The 14947-nt window shown below is 39.5% G+C and overlaps 1 protein-coding gene across 5 annotated transcripts in view; it reads right to left on the bottom strand.

Moving 5' to 3' along the window:
* The window catches only part of DCX (doublecortin), a 118864-nt gene that overhangs the window by 49565 nt on the left and 54352 nt on the right, over positions 1-14947 (bottom strand). The gene's annotated exons all lie outside the window — the stretch shown is intronic.

The following is a 14947-nucleotide window of genomic DNA, read 5'->3' as shown; positions in this document are numbered from 1 at the left end:
AGACCAATAACAAATTGTGAAATTGAGTCAGTAATTAATAGCCTACCAATCCGGGAAAAAAAAAAAAAAGCCCAGGACCAGACAGATTCACAGCCAAATTCTACAAGAGGTACAAAGAGAAGCTGGTACCATTATTTCTGAAACTATTCCAAATGACTGAAAATGAGGGACTCCTCCCTACCTCATTTCATGAAGCCAGCATCATCCTGATACCAAAACCATGAAGGAACACAACAAAAATAGAAAACTTCAGGCCAATATAGCTGATGAACACAGATGCGAAAATTTTCAATAAAATACTGGCAGACTGGGAGCGCTGGCTCATGCCTGTAATCCCAGCACTTTGGGAGGCTAAGGTGGTCAGATCACCCGAGATCAGGAGTTTGAGACCAGCCCGGCCAACATGGTGAAACCCCGTCTCTACTAAAAATACAAAAATGAGCCAGGCATGGTGGTGGGCCCCTGTAGTCCCAGCTACTCTGGAATCTGAGGCAGGAGAATCACTTGAATCTGGGAGGCAAAGGTTGCAGTGAGTGGAGATCGCACCACTGCACTCCAACCTGGGCGACGAAATGAGACTCTGTCTCAAAAAAAAAAAAAAAAAAAAAAAATACTGGCGAACCGAATCAAGCAGTACATCAAAAAACTTATCCATCATGAACAAGTTGGCTTCATCCTGGGATGCAAGGCTGGTTCAACATACACAAATCAATAAACATAATCCATCACATAAACAGAACCAAAGACAAAAACCACATGATTATCTCAATAGATGCAGAAAAGGCTTTGATAAAATTCAACATTCCTTCATGTTAAAATCTCCCAATAAACTAGGTATTGATGGAACATATCTCAAAATAGTAAGAGTTATTTATAAAGACCTACAGCCAATATCATATTGAATGGGCAAAAGCTGGAAGCATTTCTTTTGAAAACTGGTACAACACAAGGATGCCCTCTCTTACCACTCCTATTCGTCATAGTATTAGAAGTTCTGGCCAGGGCAATCAGGCAAGAGAAATAAATAAAGGGTATTGAAGTAGGAAGAGAGGAAGTAAAATTGTATCTGTTTGCAGATGACATGATTTTAAATTTAGAAAACCCCATCATCTCAGCCCCAAAGCTCCTTAAACTAACAAGCAATTTCAGCAAAATCTCAGGATACAAAATCAATGTGCAAAAATCACAAGCATTCCTTTATATCAACAAGAGACAAGCAGAGAACAAAATCATGAATGAACTCCCACTCACAATCACTACAAAAAAAGAATAAAATACCTAGGAATATAGCTAACAAGGGATATGAAGGATCTCTTCAAGGAGAACTATAAACCACTGCTCAAGGAAATAAGAGAGGACACAAACAAATGGAAAAACATTTCATCCTCATGGATAGGAAAAATCAATATCATGAAAATGGCCATACTGTCCAAAGTAATTTATATATTCAATGCAATTCCCATCAAACTACCACTGACATTCTTCGCAGAATTAGAAAAAAAAAAACACTTTAAATTTCATATGGAATCAAAGAAGACCCTGTATAGCCAAGACAATCTTAAGCAAAAAGAACAAAGCTGGAAGCATCATGCTACCTGACTTTGAACTATACTAAAAGGCTACAGTAACAGAAACAGCATGTTACTGGTACCAAAACAGTCACATAGACTGATGGAACAAAACAGCAACTTCAGAAATAACTCCACACATCTATAACCATCTGATCTTCGACAAACCTGACAAAAACAAGCAATGGGGAAAGCAACTCCTGTTCAGTAAATGGTGCTGGGAAAAACTGAGTAGCCATATGCAGAAAACTGAAACTGGACCCCTTCCTTACATCTTACACAAAAATTAACTGAATATGGATTAAAAACTTAAATGTAAAACCCAAAACCATAAGAACCCTAGAAGAAAACCTAGGCAATACCATTCAAGACATAGGCACAGACAAAGACCTCATGACAAAAACGCCAAAAGCAATTGCAACAAAAGCCAAAAATGACAAATAAGTTCTAATTAAACTAAAGAGTTTCTGCACAGCAAAAGAAGCTATCATCAGAGTGAACAGGCAACCTACAGAATGGGAGAAAATTTTTGCAGTGTACCCATCTGACAAAGGTCTAATATCCAGAATTTACAAGGAACTTAAACAAAATTTACAAGAAAAAAAAATCATGAAAAAGTGGGCAAAGGATATGAACAGACTTCTCAAAATAAGACATTTACATGGCCAACAAACATAGGAAAAAAAGCTCATCATCACTGATCATTAGAGAAATACAAATCAAAACCACAGTGAGATACTATCTCACTCCAGTCATGTGTCTTTACGGCAGCATGATTTACAATCCTTTGGGTATATACCCAGTGATGGGATTGCTGGGTCAAATGGTATTTCTAGTTCTAGATACCCAAGGAATCACCATGCTGTCTTCCACAACGGTTGAACTAATTTACATTCCCACTAACAGTGTAAAAGCGTTCCTATTTCTCAACAGCCTCGCCAGCATCTATTGTTTCTTGACGTTTTAATAATCACCATTCTGACTGGTGTGAGATAGTATCTCATTGTGGTTTTAATTTGCATTACTCTAATGATCAGTGATGCTGAGCTTTTTTTCGTATGTTTGCTGGCCACATAATGTCTTATTTTGACAAATCTGTTCATATCCCATGCCCATTTTTTCATGGGGTTGTTTTTTTTCTTGTAAATTTGTTTAAGTTCCTTGTAAATTCTGGATATTAGACCTTTGTCAGATGGGTACATTGCAAAATTTTTCTCCCATTCTGTAGGTTGCCTGTTCACTCTGATGATAGCTTCTTCTGCTGTGCAGAAGCTCTTTAGTTTAATTAGAACCCATTTGTCAATTTTGGCTTTTGTGTCCAATCCGGAATGTTTCTTAGACTGTCAGAGCTAGAAGAGACAACAGATGAAATGGATAAGCAAAATGTGGTATATCCATGCAATGGAATATTATTAAGCTACAAAAAAGAATGCAGTTCTGATACATGCTACAACATGGACTTTGAAAACATTATGTTAAGTGAAATAACGAGACACAAAAGGACAAAGACTGTATGATCCACTTGCATGAAATATCTAGAAGAGACAAATTCATAGGGTCAAAAGTAGATTAGAAGTTGCCAGCAGCTAGTGGGAGGAAGGAATAAGAAGTCATTGCTTAATGGTAACAGTTGGTTGTCATGTTAAAGGTTTAAAAAGTTCTAGAACTAGATACTGATCAAACAATATTGTGAATGTAACTAAAGCCACTGAATTGTACACATAAAATTATTAAAATTAATTTTACACATTAAAATGGCAAAATTTATGTTATACATATTTGACCAAATTAAAAACATTAAGAATATAATATACCAAAACCATTGAATTATATACTTTAAATGGGTGAATTATATACTATGTGAATAATATAACAATAAAACTATTAAAAAATAAATGTAAAAAAGGTTATTAAGATTTATTCAGAATTTACTTATATTGTCACCAAAAGGCCTTTTAGAATACTTATTCTGACATATTACAGTAACAGAAGTCAAATTTCACCTATGTGATGTCTTACCTATTGCCCAATATAAACTAGAACCACCACCACCATAAGAATCTAGGCTCCACAAGAGTGGAGACCTCATCTGTTTGTTCACCATTCTATCCCTACTAAGTTAAAGTACAAAAAAAAAAAAACCACATATTTAAAAAGTATTATTAGCAGTAGTAACAAGCAAGAGTAAGAAGAATCTAAAACCCATAATTAAATCTTAGTTTCATAATTAAGGATATTGCAATATAATAAGGCTATCTCTGGACTACTAGTGATCACTGTCCTCTGCATCTTGTGGAAGAGTAAGACATAAGAGATGAAATTGACTTGTTTACTTAATTCTGGATCTTTTTGTTTTCTGATTATTTGCCTAAAAACAATACAATGTCAACCCCCTTCCCAACTAAAGACCATTTCTTTGAGTGCCTGGATCATTCTATGATGAGTTTTGTCCTTTCTCCCTCTTTCACCCATCAAAGCATCCATTTCTTGAAGACACTGATTTTCTTTGGCTTGCCTTGTGGGGCTTAGCTACAGAATATGACCCATCCCAGGGCCTTAAGAAACAGTGTTGACTAACTGATTGTGGGGGAAAAATTGATATTCTTTTCCTACTACCTGTACCATTTTCTGGGAATTCCCAGCCCCTGTGCAGCCAGTTTACCTATTCCTATAGCAAGTCATATTGAGACTGACTCCCGTCTAGATCTGACTGAATCGCTCTCCACTCTTGCCTGGTGAAGAGTGACTGGTCCTCAGAAGCTCTTTACATTGGTCTTTTGGCTATAAAGTACCATGAGAAACTCTTCAAATAGATCATGTTCTGTCAACTCATTTTTTTCCACTGATCTTCTTAGCCCCACAGCCAATGGTGACTCTCCTCTCCCCATTCTAGAATTTCCCCCAGGCAACCCAGTTATACTAAATCTTGGCTGTCAGATCTCAGCTGAGATATTGGTCCTCAAATTTATTGTTTTCAACCTTTAAAATAATTTATCTTTGAACGGTGAAGGGCCATAATGATCCTACATAGCTTTTGCTGTTTTACATGTGTCAGGTGCCCTTATCTTCATTACCGTATTTGGTTGATTGGCCTAATTTTTAATAAATGAAATGTCAAGGTCCATGAAGGTTCAGTGACCTGTACAAGGTCACGTTGCTGGTTAGTGACAAAGCTGATACTAGAACTCAAGATTGTCTAATTTATTCTGACACACTAGGTACCTAAGTTATACTGCAAAGGCATTTCCTAGACAGGGGAGACCCAGGTAAGGAAAAACAGCAGGAAACTCTGAGTAGCATGAAAATACCAGTGGTATGGGAAAGAGGGGCACGGAGGGGAGATGGGAAGGAATAAGGCTTTCTACTCTATTTTACCTGGAGCTGGTGGTGATTTAATAACCTGAGGTAGGCAATACCAGCCTGATTGGAAGGCTGGCAGCCCCTCAATGCTCAAGGGTGTTTTTTCATTACTTTTCCTTTGCCATTTTTCCAAGAGTCTGTGTCAGCTCCCACTGGGGGCCTCTCAAGGATGAGAACAGCTGCAGAGGCGCTGGAGTTGGGCTGTTGAGTACATGCCCAGGACTGACACCTGCCCTTCCACAAGGCCCTGGGGACAAGTTGGCTCAGAGAAACAGCGACGAGACAGAACTCCATTCATCAGAAAGAACTGGGGTGGAAAAACCCTGCTTGATCCCTTGGCACCATTAAGCTCTAAGGTTGGCTCTGGGCCCCACACAACTCTAGGTTCTATTTAGTAAGGTCAATTAAAATAAGAGAGTGTGCTTGTAGGGCCCATTACAGTTATCTGTTGCATTTAACAGTTTCCTGGTGTCTGCTACACACAAAGCATGGGAGGGATATGGCTTTTGAACCCCGTAGGGGAAGGAAAGTTTTCTTAAAAAAAAAAAAAAAGAAAAGAAGTTATTGTCTACCTGCACTCTAGGTTACAACTTGACACTGGCTCACTGCTTTCTCTCTGGGTCTGTTTCTTCTGCTATAAGGAGAAGGTGCTGGTCTAGAGCCTTTTGAGGTCTATGTCTTTTTTGTGTCACAAGCTCTTTTGAGAATTTGATGAAAGCTGTCGGTCTTCTCCCTAGAAAAAATGCATATATGCCCATAGATAGCTAGTTTTCCATATAGTTTAGGGGTGTTAAGGATTTCTTTGAAGCTTGTCTATAGATCCCAAATTAAGAGTCCCTAGACTAGTTGATTTCTGAGGTCTCTTCTAGCCCTGATAGTCTATGAAACATTCCAGGTTGGACACAGTTAATGAGCAGTGACACCCGGGCCAGAATGCTGGCAGCTGTCGTGGAATCCCAGAGGCTTAACTGTATCCCCCTTCCCAGGCTTCCTGAGACTCCAGTCCAAAGGAAGCAAAAGGATGTAAGCTCATTCTCTGCAAACTGAGTCCAAGGGAAGCAAAGGAGTGCAAACTGATTTACAGCAAACCAAAAACTAGAGTGTGCATCGGATCCATTGCCTCCCAGGTTGCTAGAATTTAGGAAGGATGCTAACTTTTCAGGAGAGTGTAGGCATGAGAGTCATGACCTCTAAATGTTCCTTAGTGGTTGGTTGAGGATAGGAAAAAAAAAGCATGACTGCCCAGTTGGTAAGGGACATACAGCTTGATTATAGATATTCTGAAATTGTTACTTAGGAGCTAACCTCAACATGGCTGGACAGAATACTAATGACCATAAACATATTGCATTTCCTTACATAATATCCCCTACTCTGTAAGTGTATATTTTGCTACTCAAGAAGGAGGTTAGGAGAGAAGAAAGGACGAGTTCTCATGGGTACATCAACCATCAGTCAGGGTACCAGTAGGAAATACCTGACACTCCTGGAGTGGATAAATTGATTGGAGTTTACTAAAGGGGATTGATTACAAAAGTATGGGCAGGGTATAGAAGAACCACAGTGGGCACTGTAGAATTTTGGGAATAGTAACAGTGAAGTTCGTTACCACTCTTAGGCCTGAAGGAGACAGGGGAGATGTCAGGAACCAGAACTCAGAGGGAAGGAGAGAGAATGACAATTATATAGAGAGAACACCCTGATAAGAGCTATGACCTTCAGTCAAGGGATGCCCAGCAACCTCTCAGGCAAGGTGCTTGGAAATAGATACCCTAATCTCACATTTCTCCTTGTTAGTGCTCCCCATTGGCTAAATACAACTGGAATCCAAAAAACAAGGGAGCCTATTGATAAGAGTCAGCTTCCCAGGACACAGAGCAGGGTGGAATAGAGAGTAGAAAGGAGATCTGGAGGGGAAGTCCTGGAGAGTAGATCTGCCACTGTAGGCAAAAGGAAGGAGCTGTTCTTATAGCCCAGAATATAAGAGATGTGTGAATAGTGATTAAGCAATAATAATAATACTATTTTGCATTTGTAAAAGCCTTTACGCATTTTGTGCTTCAGTTACCCCATTGTCTCCTCTGAAACATATAGTTACCATGTAGGCAAATAGGTAGTTTTTTTTATGGATAACGAAACTGAAGGTCAACCAAATTTAGGTGATTTGCAAAGACCAAATGTCTACAAAAAAAGAACATGGACTAGAACTTGAGTTTGAGCTCCTGGTCTAGGACCATTTCCACTATATCATGTTATCTCTTCTGTACCCTGTCTTAGTCCACAGAGCTATTCTGATAGTTCTTCAGTGATCTCCTGCTTCTTCTGACACACAGTCAATTCCACCACAAGAGCAACGATAAGGGGAAAAAGTATATACATTTCTTCCTCTCATTTTTAGGAAAGGGTCAGTGTAGTAGTCCATTCTCACACTACTAATAAAGACATACTAGAGACTGGGCAATTATAAAAGAAAGAGGTTTAACTGACTCACAGTTTCACATGACTGGGGAGACCTCACAATCATAGCAGAAGGCAAGGAGGGGCAAGTCACATCTTAGCTACGTGGTGGGAGGGAAGAGGGAATGAGAACCAAGTGAAAGGGGTTTCCCCCTTATAAAACCATCAGATCTTGTGAGACTTATTCACTACCATGAGAACAGTATGGGGGAAACCGTCCCCATGATTCAATTATCTCCCACTGAGTCCCTTCCACAACACGTGGGAATTATGGGAGCTACCATTCAAGATGGGATTTGGGTGAGGACACAGCCAAACCATACCAGCCAGTATGTGGGGTCATGAGGGAACAAGCTGAGTTGGAAGATAGGTAAGAGGATACAGTGTTCTTTGCACTCACCACTTTCCAGAGCAGAGGTTCTTAGACCCAGTTTTTGCCAAATAACTTTAGTCAAGATTCCCTATCCTGTCTCCCTCTTCTCTCTTCTGGCCTCTGGGTGTTCCACCTTATCAACTATATACTTCCAGTGTAACAGATATGATTGAATGGAAGTAGGGAAATAAATGAAAAGAAGAAATGACAAGCTCAAGGTAAACAATAAGAAAACAGAAATAAAATGTCTTTTAGAATTCAACCGCAAAAAGTAAAAAGTATTTGTTCCAGTTAGCATGTAAACCATCTATTAGGTGCTCAGAAATGAAAACCATGAGCAGATCCACCACTGAGTTTGCAATTAAGTGGAATTTGGGGAAAACTCTAAATGTTCAATGTTATTAGGATTTGCAACAGTCTAATGGAAGGGATGAGCCAGGCACTAGATATGAAAAAACATTTGGGAAGTATGAGATTGCAGATGCCTATAGCTGCTACCTTAGTCTCCCTGGTTGGGAGATAATTTAGTAAATACAGAAGGCTCAAGGCCAATAAACTTTCAGAATTCACAGCTTCTGTCACTCAGACTGGAGTGCACTGGTGCGATCATATCTCACTGCAACCTCTGCCTCCTGGGCTCAAGCCTTCCTCCCTACTTCAGCCTCCTGTGTAGCTGGAAATACAGGCTCAAGCCACCAGGCCAGGCTAATGTTTGTATTTTTCGTAATGATGGGGTTCTGCCATGTTGCCCAGGCTGGTCTGGAACTCCTGGGTTCATGCAATCCTCCTGCTTCAGCCTCCCAAAGCGTGGAGATTACAGGAGTGAGCCACTGTGCCTGGCCTGCAATGGTTCTTAACCAGGGATGATTTACCTCCCTCCAATATCCTCCTCCCAGAAAACATTGGACAACATCTGGAGACATTTTTGGTTGTAACAACTCGGAGGAGGGGTGCCACGACATCTAAGATATAGAGGCCTGGAATGCTGCTAAATGTCCTACAATGCACAGGACAGCTCCCTACAACAAAGAATTCTCTGGGCCAAAATGTCAATAGTACCAGGGTTCAGAAGCCCTGTCTAGGGCATTTGATGACTGTCAAGATATTTACGTTAGCCCTGGCCATTATACTCTTCACTCCCCACCTCTGACGATGGCTTTCTTGCTTCCACCTATGAATCCCAGGCTGACTACTCCAAGAACCAGCTCCATCTCAGCAGGCTTCTGGGCTGAGGCAGAATTCATCTCATTTTCCAGTGTGTTGTTGCTGTTACTATTGTTCATTGCTATTTAGTTTTTGACCCTTGGCCTTGCTTTAACCCTAATAGAAGCTTATTTCCTAGTTGCTAACTGTTGTATGATTAATGACTCAGCCTGCCTAGACCTCTCGTTTTTGCAAGCTCTTCTAGTCCTGGCATCCTTCCCAGGCTCTGAGAGCCAACTTCATCGATGGTTTCAGTACAACACTGCTCTACTCATTTCATTTGGGAACACCAAATAGGGTTTGGGCTGGCAATTACACTAGACCTGCCACCTTTTGAATCTCTGTGAGAAAGGTGCCAGCCCCAGGGAAGAAACACCTCAATGAACTATAAGCTAGCGCAACAGTTGCTCCTCCTGTGACTGTCAGTGAAAGCTGAGGCAGACAGACAGGGAAAGAGGGAAAGAGAGAGAGAGAGAGAGAGAGAGAAAGAGAGAGAGAGAAGATGCATTGCATTCTGGGTAACAAATTTCAGAAGACTATTGTGTCAACTGGCTTAAGCAGAGGTAGAAAGATGTTTTACACAATGGTGTTTTAGAGCCAATTAAGCATCAATTCTGTATTGAAGAAGAAAAAAAGAGAGCAAATTGAAACCCCAAAGTTGAGATAATGTCTGGTTTGGCCATTTCTCAAGTGTCAGCTTCATATGCCTAGAAAGGACTATAAAGGAGGAATTTGGAACAACAACAAAAAGTATGACCATGAAGACAGTAGAACCAACTGATGTTTTTCAAACAAATCTCCATCCCTGAATTTTGAGAGTCAGGTAGTATTGTGGAAAGGGACTGGCTTCTAGTCCTTGTTCAGTCACACAATGCTGTGTGATCATAGACTTAAACGGTGTGTGCCTCAGGTTTCTGACCTGAAAAATGGAGTGAATACTACTTTGAGTGCTTCATAATTTTTTAAAATTATAGAACAAAAAGAAACAGTGCATATAAAATGCTTTGAAAATCATTAGTGCTATATGAATACAGATTATAATTACACATCACAAAAGATGTGTGACCTGAGGGTTGGATAAGATAAGAACAAGAAAGGCTGGCAAAGTGTATCTTGTTTTGGCAAAAAGAAAAAAAGAGAGAAATCTCCTGTCTTTTTCTCTGTCCCTATGAAGCAATTTCCACATTCCTGGCATAGTAGTAACTATCCTTTTTATTATTATTTTACAAAATCTATATGATAAAGGACTCCCCAACATTATTAATACACTCTAGAATTGGTCTTTCATTCAAGAAAGTTGTCTTAATTCATTCACTTACTGAGTAACATTCATTGAGTGCTCGTGATAATTCAACCATGATAACTGTTAAGGGCCCAGAGAAGAACATGGCATGCCTCCTGTCCTCAAGGAACCATTAGTCTGGTGGAAGTTTCTCATTTTAGTCACTTCTGTTACAATTTAATTCTCTTCTTGCATCTGACCTACATTTAATAGTCTAAAAAATTTGACTTTTGGACCTTGTTTATACAATCATCGAAACTGCTTGGCTATTCCAAGTTTTGACTCATACCAGTTACTTTTTGAGCCTGTTAAGGATTGTGTACTTACACAATTAAGTTCATTTCCCTTAAGAATGGAGAAAAAGATCCAAGTCCAATATATTGGCAATGAACAATAACTGGTTACTGGGAAAGGATGAGTCAACTGCAAATTTTTGATAAGCTAATTCATGCTAGAATGTTCAGTTATGGTTCTCTCTAGGCATTCCCCCAACCCTGGGTAAGATTTGGATACCTAGAAAGGGCCATAACTGAATCTGAAGGAATAAATCTCTAATAGCTGACATTGTCATATCCCTTAAAATCTGGTGAAATATATCGAGGGCCTTTGATTGTCCTTTCAAATCACCCTCTGTATGTAAACCATCTTTAGAATTCTGTCTCTATTTCCCTATAGTTCATCTTCCCATTATGCCAATTACCCTTTAAAAAATGAGCTAAGTTTGTTCAAGCTCAGTCAAAAGTAAAAGAAATAAAGAAATAAGGCTGATGGCTGTGTTAAAGAGAGTCTCTGTAACAACTCTCAAAGAGACCAAGAGACAAAATGTTTCTCTGAAGACATCTAGGAGGAACAGCTAGTGAAAGTCCTGTATTCTCCTCCCTCACAAAAAGGCCTTTCTTTTTACCCTCCAAATCCATCCCACCTCCCACACAGAAAGGCAAGACCAGTGGCAAGTTTCAGCAGGAATGCAAATTGAGGGATGTGTACAGGGAGACAGAAATAGACTGTATAAAATGGCAGCCAGTGTGATTGCCTGGAACAAGCTCAACTCAAACCTTTCCACTTCAAGCAAAGCAGCCCCTGTTTAAATTCACCTCTTGCACAGCCTGCTGGGATCAGAATTCTAGCTTTCAATGGTTTATAGCAGCAGGACAATCTGTTGGAGGGCCAAAGCCCCCTTCTCGCTGTACCTCTTACTGAGGTAGGTGGTAGGATTCACGCCGGAGGGACAGGAACCTTAGCTGGACGGAACTTGCATAATGAGATTTCCTAATCCCAATGAAGACCAGGCCTGTTGTAACCTCTACAAAGCAACCCACAGCACTAAGTGAAGAGACAAGCTGCAGCCTTTTCAGTCTCATTTTCTTTACATTTATAGTAGATCAAGGGTTGTTTAACCTACACATAGTTGAAAGAGTTTGGATGAATTTCATTTTCTAGTAATTGGAGGCTCACCTTCTAAAAAATTCACATATTTTGGTTCTGAATCTTGTTAAAGAAAAAGTTTTTTTTTTTAATTGAACCCCTGTTTGTCATTCTCTTATTAAGGTAGAAAAATATTTTTAAATTATTGCTACATATTTAGGATCATGTCTTTGTATCCACTCAGAGTCTAGCACAGGACTGGACACTGGTAAGTCCACAAAAAAATCTATTGTTTTTTAAATTCCAATGAATCATCATTTCATGGTATTTTGTGTGTGTCTACATAGCTGATATCCTCTCTTTTTCAAACATATGCAGCCTGAAATACATCTATTATTAATCTAACATCTTTAATTTCTTAATTAAAGATAACATTTGTCTTTAATGGGTAAAAGTTCATTAATATCTTTAATTTCTTGATATTATTTCCTGTTTTTGCTTATCATCTCTGTTACTAACAGTCACTGACCTATGCCCTAATCAGAAATTCAAGGACAGATGTGCATTCTTCTAGTCATTTTTGTACTGAGGCTACACTTTAGCCATCCAAATTCAGCTCAGAGGAGATGAAGTGCAGCAAAGAGAAGAACATAGAGCCAAGAGAAGGGGAAAGGAAGAGAGACAAGGGAGGGCCATCCAAAATGCTTATTGGGCCATGGTTCAGAGAAAACTGCCTTCCTAGACTTGGCTCACTTTCTAGGCCAGGCTTCTGTCAATAACACATTTATTGGCCATCCTGACTTCAGCCTCTGATTTGCCCAATTCAAATATACTTTTTCCAAGAAACAGATCTCCTAGTCATGGCCCCTGACCATTACAAACAATACTGTTGAAAGGTCCGAGTGAAAGAGGCCATTTTCTCCAAATGAGTCACCACCACCTGGAAAGTTCTTGGAAAATGGAAGAGGTGCCAGAAGGCTAAAGACAAGGAAATGTTGTCCTAATTTTTGCAAAGGGGAAGAAGTATATCTCAGGAAATATAAACCAATAGTTAACTTGATGCCGATACCTAGATAAAAATTTTAAAAGGGATTATTAGAATATATTTTTTGAGGACTCAAGAGAAATTATAATCAGTATACACAAACAAGGGTTGATGGAAGGCATGCCCTGCAAACTTTTCTTTTGATAACTTTACTAGACATCTAGGAGTGGGCATGGCCTGGGTTAGGACTGGCAAAACATCTCCTTCCAGAGTCCATGGCAGAAATCATTAACCCCTCACAGCACTCTTGCCATTAAGCTCTTATTCAACCTCACATTCCTTCTCAGTAAGCAGTCACAGCAGACCAACCTGCTGTCCCAGGCTCAGGGTCTGGGGATGCAGAGAATACATAAGACCCTTAGGGAATGTACAACATAGTACAGAAAGTATTTAGGTATTATAACTTTGTTATATTACAGAAATGGGACCTATTGGTTTTGTTCTAAGGATGGGGAGTAAGAGCTTAGGAGCACTTCACAGAGGAAGTGACATTTGAAATGGGTTTCAATAGTTGAATAGGAGTTCTCCAAGTAAAGAAGGAAAAATGCAATAAAATATGAGTCTGATGTTTTTGAAGTGAGGAGTCGATTATACAATTGTTGGCAAATTAAACTGGCAGTTAAATGTGAAAATTATAACAAAGAATTAAAACTTTAATTGAACAGTCCTGCCAAAAGAATAAAAATCAATCAAAAGATTGATGCTGAATGACAGAATCAAGATTTAGAAAGTTTCTAAATTTTGCGAGACTGAGATGAGAGGATTACTTAAGGCCAGGAGTTTGAGACCAGCCTGGGCAATATAACGAGATTCCTGTTTCTACAAAATATAAATAAATAAAAAGTTGATAACAGAAGAAAGTTTTAAAAAACCAGAACTTTGGAGCCAAAGCAAAAGATTTTTAATGCCCCTTTGGATTCTGGGAGAGATTACATGTAATACATTTAATAATTGTAAGTTTTCACAATTAGGTTTTTAATATTAAACTGTGTATAGTAGAACAAAAATAGTACTAGTAGTTCTAGGATTTTAGTTGAGCTCAAGGTTATTATGAATCATCAAGGTGGGTACAGTGGTTAATAGGGAGAAATAGCATGACATAGTGAAAAGATCTCTGAAATGGGAAATAGGAAACCCAAGTTTAGGTCCATCTAGTCCACTAAGTAACTATGTAATCTTGGTAAGTCATTTTTACTCTGAGGACCACACCGCCCCCTGAAGAAGTTGGACTCAATTTGTGGTTGCAAACTATGTTCTTTGGTTCCTTAGGATTCCTCTTGGGCTACCTTTGGGGAGAAGAAAGAAGTTGAAATGATGAAGGCTCTGTAGCCTCTCACTCTCTTCATTTCAATGAGAGGAATTCTACTTTTAACTGTTTTAAGAATTGGAGTTCTGTCCCAGCACAGGGGCTCACACCTGTAATCCTAGCACTTTGGGAGGCCAAGGTTGGGGGAATCACTTGAGCTCAGGAGTTTGAGACCAGCCTGGGCAACATAGTGAGACTTTGTCTCTAAAGAAAATAAAAAATAATAAATTACGTGAGCATGATGGTGCCTGCTTCTAGTCCCAGTTACTCAGGTGGCTGAGGTGGGAGGATCCCTTAAGCCCAGGATGTTGAGGCTGCAGTGAGCCATGACTGTACCACCACACTCCAGCCTGGGCATCACAGCAAGGCATGTCTCAAAAAAAAAAAAAGAAGAAGAAAGAAAGAAAGAAAGAGAAAAAGAAAAGGAATTGGAGTTCTTTTTATTTTTATTTTTTATTTTTTATTTTTGCAGACGGAGTCTCACTCTGTCAGCCAGGCTGGAGTGCAGTGATCTTGGCTCACTGCAAGTTCTGCCTCCAGGGTTCAAGGGATTCTTCTGCCTCAGTCTCCTGAGTAGCTGGGACTACAGGCGTGCGCCACCACACCTGGCTATTTTTTGTATTTTTAGTAGACGTGGGGTTTCATCATGTTGGCCAGGCTGGTCTTGAACTCCTGGCCTCAGGTGGTCCACCCTCCTCGGCCTCAAAAAGTGCTGGGATTACAGGTGTGAGCCAACGTGCCCGGCCAGAATTGGAGTTCTGACTAAGATTTCATTTCTGAAAAGATTCCATTGCAACAAACAATTTTAAATCATTTAGCTCTAACATTGCAATCTTAGACTACATTGATAGAAGCATTGTGTGCAAATTAATGAAATTAGTTTCTCTATACTCTGCAATGTCAGACAATATTTGAACTCTCACTCAGAACACCATGTTTTGAGGGGAATATTGACAAAATGAAGTTTATATAGGGAAAGATGATCAAC

The sequence above is a fragment of the Mandrillus leucophaeus genome, unplaced genomic scaffold (assembly GCF_000951045.1).
Source record: "Mandrillus leucophaeus isolate KB7577 unplaced genomic scaffold, Mleu.le_1.0 Scaffold269, whole genome shotgun sequence".
Classification (NCBI taxonomy): domain Eukaryota; kingdom Metazoa; phylum Chordata; class Mammalia; order Primates; family Cercopithecidae; genus Mandrillus; species Mandrillus leucophaeus.
This window is presented reverse-complemented; position numbering and strand designations above follow the sequence as displayed.